The sequence below is a fragment of the Hyaena hyaena genome, unplaced genomic scaffold (genome assembly GCF_003009895.1).
Source record: "Hyaena hyaena isolate Hyena2069 unplaced genomic scaffold, ASM300989v1 scaffold_44, whole genome shotgun sequence".
Taxonomy (NCBI): Eukaryota; Metazoa; Chordata; class Mammalia; order Carnivora; family Hyaenidae; genus Hyaena; species Hyaena hyaena.
The window spans coordinates 179,253-187,873 of record NW_024080676.1 but is presented as its reverse complement, the minus strand read 5'-3'; the positions used below and the strand labels follow the sequence as shown (position 1 = coordinate 187,873).

Genomic DNA, 8,621 nt, shown 5'->3' with positions numbered 1-8,621 from the left:
CCAGAATGGTTAAATGACTTGGCAAAGGCCACTCAGCAAATCTGTGGCTAAGTCAGGACTGGAAGCCAGGTCTCTCCACTCCTGGATGACTGCTTTTTGTGACAATGTCCTTCTCCAAGACAGCTGGGCTATCACCCTTGACAATGTCAATCTTTTACAGTTTTATAGACTAGAGCAATGACCTTGGGGATCTTACTGAAAAGGCAGATTTTGATCCAGTTGGTCTGGAATAGGGCCCATGTTCTGCATTTCTAGCAAATTTCCAGGTGATGTCTAGGATGATGTCCAGACCACTCTGAATAGCAAGCAGCTACAGAATCACTCAGATGAAGACAAAGCAAATGGCCTAGATGAAGACAGGCTTATTGAGAAATAGTGCAGCATTTAAATGTCAGTGACTGGAAAGGGAGCTCCTGGTAGTTAGGAGTCTTAAAACAAAGGTATGTCCTTTCCCATCAGCAACACTCTGACAGGAGGCCAACTCAACAAGTCAAAGGAAGGACTGGGGCTGTGGTGGCCAAGTAATGATCAGACACACCCAACAACAGCACAGTAAGTCCCTTTGTTGTGAGGAAGCAGCAGCAGCAAGACGGCCAGAATAAAAGCCACTTTATTTAATATTCCAAAGGCGTTCCCAGTGTCTCCCAGAGTCCTCATTAATTACCTGGAGATTTACCAAAGAATTCTCAGACGGGATGAGAGCCTTCTTCCACTGCCTTTCACCACACCTTATGACACCTAGATGACAGAAAAGCTGCACTTGATGAGAAGAGGAAACAGAGCTTGGGCACAGAAACAGAAGAGCTTTGGCCTGTGAGATTTCTAAATCAAAAAGACGTCAGCGTTATTGGCAGTGCCGGGCACACAGCTTTGGGACTGGAATAATAACGGTCTTCAAGGCATGGGGGGAAGGCGAGGGAGGGCCTTTTGGTGCATGGAGGGGTGAGAGGCCAGGTCCAGGCTGGGCCAAGCACAGGACCAGAGAAGGAGGGCTGTGAATGCTGGCTGTTTATTTTTTCTTCCACGTAAACTGCTCACTTAGTAGCATCCGTACTGTGACATAACGGTTTCCATTGAGTACACTGAGCTGCAGGGAGGTGGCAGAACAGGGGGAGGCTCACACCACACAAACAACGCTGTGCACAACTTAGGTCAGTTCTGTTTACTTCCAGTCGTTCTTGTCGTAGTCCCACTTGGCTGAGAAGCCCTGGATCGGGCCGACGTTCATGTCGAGCATCCTCTGGGTCTGCCTGGCCACCCACTGCCCTAAAAAGGTGTGCAGGAGTGGCGACACACACCGCGCTTCTCCCAGGTCAGAACTGGAGGGGGACCCCCCCCCCGAAGAACATGGCGGTGCCCAGAGCTGCCTCGCGCGCCTGCGCGCTCCCGTTCACGTGGCAGAGCTCGCGCTCCCGTTCACGTGACAAAGCTCGCGCTCCGGTTCGCGTGCAAACCTCGTGCTGAAATTCACGTGGCACAATTTAACATTCTTGTCAACGGAGAATGCTCGAGGGGGCCGCCTCCTTTTGTTTCAAGGCCTTCTGGCGGGCAGAGAGATTTCGACGTGGGCTGCGTTAGGCAAGGCTTAGTGGCGCTGGTGGACGTAACTGGGGAGAGCACAGTATTCACGCTTCACACACTTCCAGGTGCTCGCGCACACACGGAGGTGGGAACACCTCGCTTGCCAATTAGGCTAAATACTCTGGTCGCCAACATTCTCACCGCCGCCCCAGCCCCACCCCCACCCCCCACTCCCCTTCCAGCAGCCCGCAAAGCCCATCTCCCTTGCTCCCTGCGCGCAGCCTGGAGAGTGTGGTTACTTTAGACCTGGAACCAAGAAGTGCCGACATTAAAACTTGAGTAACAGGATCACAGGGAAGCATCTAGAGGTACAGAATCCTAGCGTTTGAAAATCATGTTCCCTGGAGGGTTTTTTTTTTTTTTATGTTTTATTTATTTCTAGGAGAGAGAGAGAGACAGCGTGAGCAGGGGAAGGTCAGAGAGAGAGGGAGTCACAGACTGAAACAGGCTCCAGGCTCTGAGCTGACAGTCAGCACAGAGCCCGACGCGGGGCCCGAACCCATGAACTGCGAGATCATGACCTAAGCGAAAGTCGGACGCTTAACCGACTAAGCCACCCAGGCGCCCCAACCCTGGAGTTTTAAAGATTCTATATGAATATGTTTCAAGGACTGCTGTTTTCTGTCAGGTATAATGGAATGTGGGGGCTGGTCTTTAACCCCCCATTTTAGCATCACGTTGTATCTATTTTATACACTGGATTCTGAGTATTATTTCTATAAAGCGTTGTGTGCCTAAAAACTGTTCTTTTTTACAGCTGCCGGGGTGGTTCAGTAAGTTGAGCATCTGACTCTTGATTTTGGCTGAGGTCATGATCCCAGAATGGTGGAATCAAGACCTGCATTCGGCTTGGGACTGCACGTAGAGCCTGCTTAAGATTCTGTCTCTCTGTGTGTCTTTCTCTGTCTCTCTCTCTCTCTCTCCCCCCACCCCTGTCTCTGCTCGTCTTCCCTACTCATTGCTCGCTCTCTCTAAAATAAAAAAATAAAAATAAAAATAAATTGTTCTTTTTCAACTACTTCACTTGACAGGAAAGGAAGGTGAGTTTCTGAGATTGAAAGCCAGCTCATGGCATAAGACTATGGTGTTCACCACCACCCCACCCCCTCACATGTGGTGGTATACTAAGTCCAATAGGACCCAGAATATCTGGCTGGATTCTTTTCTCTCAGATAGTTTTTTAGTTCCCAAAACCCAAACTAGTGCCCAGATTTATAATATTTCATGCACACCAAAGTCTGGAAATAGAACTGACCTCAGTTGTGGTGAGTAGCGTTGTCTGTGTGGTGTGATACCTGCCCATCTAACTATAATTCCCACGGGGGCGGAGGCGGGAGTTTTCAAATGAACTCGTGTGACAGTGCACCTGTAGAATACCTTGAATTACTGACTTACTTAATTCCATGACACAAATGAGAAAGCCACTTTGCCAGCAGAAAAGCCAGCTGGTAGTACACATGCAATAACACTGTAATCACACACACTGCATTAGTCATTAAGACCAGTCGCACATATTTTGGTTCTCTTCTGGGTACATGGTGAGCTTGCACTTCTCCATTTTCTTTCATAGACGTGGCCATATAACATGTTTTGGCCAAAGAAATGTGAATGGAAGCTTTTAAAGTCAGTGCATGATGTTCCTCATCCCCTTTCCTGTAGTACACTCTTTGTGGAAGTCTGCATTGAGATGGAGCCCTTGTTCACCAGAGTCCCAGGGTTACTATGATAAGTAGGAGTCCTTTGCCAACCTACGTCAAATGTGGTATGAACAAGAAATACATCTTTGTCTGTTTAAGCCATTAACAGTTTGGCATTTTGTTACCATGGCAAAACCTAGCCAATTCTAACTGATCTACTTACCAAAACTAAATCTATAAGCTGTTAAATGGAGCACTGCCGATTTCCTCCTATCTTGTCTGTTACTTCAGTAGTTCATCTCCAACTTTGGCGGTCTACTTACCTACTTAGCCATGTGATTGTAGTATTCATATAAGAAAGATTTAGAATTGAATGGGAAAAATTATACTAAATGGACAATAACTAGATGAGCTGATGAAAGCTTATGAATTATTATATATTCATTAAAATAGACCACAAAGCACAACAAATAATGGCAAAATCATGATATATATTTAATGATATCAAATACCAAAATCAATGATATTTAATGCACCTTAAATTAGAATCAATGGCATCTGAACTATTAATTTCCATTATTATCTCTTATTGGAGAGGACTTCTTCAGGATTATTCTTCTTAAAAATGCTAAGAGATTTTTTTTTCTGAGTCTGGATCTCTGTTTCAGGCTCCATGCCTTTCTGATTTAATGACAAAAAGTAGCTGACATTCATCTACCCTTGTCCTGCCATAGTACTAGATAACTGAAATAATTTGGATTTTTGAGACTGAAATCATTTTGTGCAACCCATATTTAATTTTGCTCTCGAGGTCTCTTGTAGGTATATACTCCTAAGCTTTGCTCATGCCAATGTCACATTAGCTTTTATGTGGCTTTCATGTAAGTTGGTGTCAATTTTGGTTCCAATTTCACATAACTATATGGCTCTAAATAACTGACTCAGCCTTTCAGCCCTAAGTCCTAACTACTGAAAAGAGAGAGGATCTGATTGGCTCACTTTGAGCCAGGTGTGTACTCTTGAGGAAATCAGTTGTAGGCAGAAGAGGATCATATGGTACATAGGGCTGCCTTTTCTTAGCTATAAATCCCAAAGAGGAGAATGATGGACATTAAGCGCCTCTTTAGCACAGAGTAACCTGTATACTTAGTAGGAATGCTTATGGTTACAAAAAAAATTATAGAAGCAAATTGCATATTCTAGAATTCCATGTAAGGGATTATAAGAGGTTATTGTTTCATTTCTTATTTATTTTGTTGACTACCAGAGTTTGCTAATGGGAAGCAACAGTGAGTGCCAAAAATATAAGAAAAATTTACTGGAGAATTTTAAGTAAAAATTTTGTCCACTTTTTTTTTTTGGTGTAAATTAGAAAAATCTTTGAAATTTTTTTAACATTTATTTATTTTTGAGACAGACAGAGACAGAGCACGAGCTGCGGAGGGGCAGAGAGAAAGGGAGACACAGAATCTGAAACAGGCTCCAGGCTCTGAGCTGTCAGCACAGAGCCCTATGTGGGGCTCGAACCCACTGACCGCGAGGTCATGACCTGAGCCAAAGTCAGATGCTCAACTGACTGAGCCACCCAGGCACTCTGAAAAGTCTTACAAAAAAATTATTCTTTTGGCCTAACATGTTGAGTTGGCTTGCAGGATATTGCAGAAGCACTGATTTAGACAATAAAAGCAAGAGCATTATTTTCATAAGCCTCAAGTGGTCATAGGGATAGGGCTAAAGCAGAAGTTCTGATCCTTTTCTGCCTGTAGAGTATTAGGGGACCTTAAAAACAATGTAACATCCTCACACACCCACCAGAATGACTACACAAGAAAACTGATGATACCAAGTTTGGGTGAAGATGTGGAATAACTGAAACTCTTCTACAGTTCAGGTAGGAGGTATAAATTGGTACAGTCACTTTAAGTAATTATTTCACAGTGTCTACTAAAGCTGAACATAGTATTAACCCAAATGACCTAGCAATTCTGCTCTTAAGTGCACATTCAGGAGAAATGCTTACGTATGTTCACTAAAAGATATGTGCTGGTATATAACACTGTGATATCCTTAAACTGGAAACTACCCAGATGTTCATCAACAGTAGAATGGATCACAACTTGTAGTAGAGTCACACAATGAAACACTTACTGTTCTGAGAGTGAACAAACTATAACTATAGCAAACAGTATGGATCAATCTTAAAAGCATAATTCTCAGTAAAGGAATAAGACATAAAAGAGGACACTCAGTACATTTCATTTACATAAAATATCAAAACAGGCGAAAGCAACCTATATTTTGGAAATCGGGGTAGCAATTCTCTTTGGTGGCAGTCTTAGCTGCCAGAGATCTTCTGTTTCTCGGTCTGGGCTCATGGGTGTTTGTGAGAATTCATTAACATATACATTTATAATTTATTCATTTTTATTTGTATATGTTACAGTTTGATAAAAAAAAATCTCTAAAAAAAATCAGTAATGTTGGGGCACCAGGGTGGCTCAGTTGGCTAAGTGCCCGACTCTTGGTTTTGCCCCAGGTCATGATCTCACAGTCGTGAGACAGAGCCCCAAGTCAGGCTTGGTGCTGAAAGCACAGAGCTTGCTTGGGATTCTCTCTCTCCCTCTGTCCCTCCCCTGCTCTTACATGCCCTCCCTCTCTAGACAAAAAGAAAAAAAGAAAAAAAAATCAATGATACCTGGATCCCACTCCAGACAACTTCTGACTCCCTGGAGGTGGAGCCTGAGTACAGCGCTTAACAAAGCCTTCCAGGCAATTTATAGTCAGAGATGTGAGCTACTTACTGGTCAGTGGATTGGACCTCGGCCTGGGAAGTAAGAAAATTGGATTTTGATTCTGGCCTTGGGTAAATCATTCTCCTGCTCTGGGCAGGACTTAGCAGTGACTTAGTAAGGTCCCTTCCAGACCCGAGATCCTAAGGCATTAGTATGTTAATCCAACAGATTGGCTGACATATTAGGTTCTGAGGGGGATATAATGGAAAACAGATTTGGTATGGAGGCATGTGCCAGGATTATGCTCCATCTGTTTATTGGCCTAGCACAATAGTGTCTTCAGGGGTGGGTGGTGTCCAAGTGAAGATATACAGAGGACATTGGAACTTACCTTAGACTCTTTCACAATTTTACCTGGAGGTGGAACCAAGTGGATTTTTTAAAAATTTTGATTCCAGTATAGTTAACATACAGTCTTACATTAGTTTCAGGTGTACAGTCCCAAGTAGAAGTTGAACTTACTTTTTTCACTCTGACCTTATCATCCCTTTGGAATAGGATATGAGTAGTCTGGAAAATAAAGTTTCAAAAAATACCAACACTTGATAGAATCCTATAGATCATTTGGTTCAGTAGTTTGCAACCATTGAAAAATAAGCTCTCCATGCCACCTCACCTCAAAGATAAGCTCTCCCCCACTGTTTTTCAAATTAAATTTATGCAGAATCCAAAATTATACTCAAATAACAAATATGAATGGGTTCTAGGGAGTTAAAATGTTCATTTTTTAGTGAAAATATTTCATTTTTAAGGAACAACTTTTACAATCCAACCTCCTAATTTTAAAATTGGGCGATTGAGATCCAAAGAAGAGAAATGACTTGTCCTAAGTCACACACTAGTTAGTGACAGAGCCAGAGCAAATCCTGTCTCCAGACTTAGTGATTCTTTGGCTCATTCAGCAAGCATCTGCTGAGCATCTACATGTGTCCAGCACTGGGCCAGCCTTGTGAAATTTGATGGTGAACATGCCATAGTGAGTATGGGATTGCCAGTCCTTCATCTGGGCCTTGTCACTGAGGTCTAACCTGCTGTTTGTCACTTTCATCTCTGATTATTCCATAAGTAGAGTCTGGCTCTCCAAAGTCACCCTTGGGATGCCACGGATGGTACTGATGGCACTTGGAAAAGTAGCACTCTGGAGAGGCGCTCCTCTCTGAGGATGCTTTGGGGGTGGTTCAAAATGGGCTTCGCTGCAGAAGGTGTTACTGTGTGGGAGTGGTGCCACTCCATGTTGCCCTTCACTGAAGGGTGTTGTGCAGACTGGGAACCAATGCCAAGAAATGGCTGAGACGTGGAGCACTGAGTATCAGCTAACCCTCTGAGGAATGTTCACAGTAGACTTATGACCCATTACTTTGGTTGGGTTGGTGGTCTCAGCTGAGGATGGGAAATTCTCTGTTCTAGAAGCAGCTATGGCTCGAGAACCTGTGTTACAAGTAAAGATTCATGAGAAATGAGGGACTTCGACTTAGGGCCTATTTTACCAGATCACATCTCCCACTATAGCATATTTTACACTTGATACAGAGCCTCTGATACTCCTAGCAGGCCCCTTGGGACCACTGAGGCAGGGGCAGGGGGTATATGGAAGGTCTTGGTATCCATGGCTCAGTGGTTCTTGCCACTGATTCCATTCAAACTGCTCATATTTCTCTAGTTTAAGTACTGAGATTCTGTATAAGATTTTATTCTAATAAAGATTTCTGTGACTAAAATGTTTGAGGAGTGCCTGGGTGGCTCAGTTGGTTAAGTATCTGACTCTTGGTTTTGGCTCAAGCCATAAACTCATGGTTCATGAGATCGATCCCTGTGTCAGGCTCTGCACTGACAGCGTGGAGCCTGCTTGGGATTCTCTGTCTCCCTCTCTCTCTCTGCCCCTTCTTCACTCTCTTTCTCTCTCAAAATTAAATAAACATTTTAAAACATGTTTGACAATTACTGCCCTGCCCAAAACCTTTCCTGATGACTAGTGAGAATCAGTCTATTATTATTATATCTTTATGAATACAATCTCACAACCTTTCTAGATTATGTATTAGGAGAGCCTGCCTTACCTAAAAATTAAGTCCTCGTGCGGCAGTTTTAAGTCTGTTCTAAACAACTCTATAATCTTTGAAGTGGAAGATGGGAACTAGCTGATGGCTGGGGCAGCCATAGACATAGACATAGTGTATCTTCCCTGACATCAGCCTGCTTTCCCATCCCTTACTGCTATCCTGACATTGCTCCTCATCCCGGGCTCTCAGGCTCTGCCCTCTGCCTACGTATTGTGACTCACCTGTCACTTGCCTTATTGCTGCAGGGTGTTGCTGGGAGATGTCTTTGCTCATTTCTGGAAAATTATAACGACGTCATTAGGTTGAAATACAAATATGGTCACATTTCAATCTCTTTTTATTGTAGTTAGTACCTCTAGCTCCTCTTCTCTTAGTAGCAGAAAAAAGGCAGATATCCAGCTTTTGAAGTTCATCTCCTTCAGAATTGGCCAAAAATCACAAGTGGCTATCAATACAGTTTCTAAATCTAGGCAGAGTACTAGAGTGTTCTATCATTCCAACAATGTCACCATTTTGGTTATGGCATTCCATCACGCACTGTCTACAGACAT

General features: G+C 43.4%; 1 pseudogene; it reads right to left on the bottom strand.

Annotated features, from left to right (window-relative positions):
- Positions 1-1,162: 1,162 nt before the first annotated feature.
- Positions 1,163-1,716, bottom strand: LOC120230572 (annotated as a pseudogene).
- Positions 1,717-8,621: the final 6,905 nt, after the last annotated feature.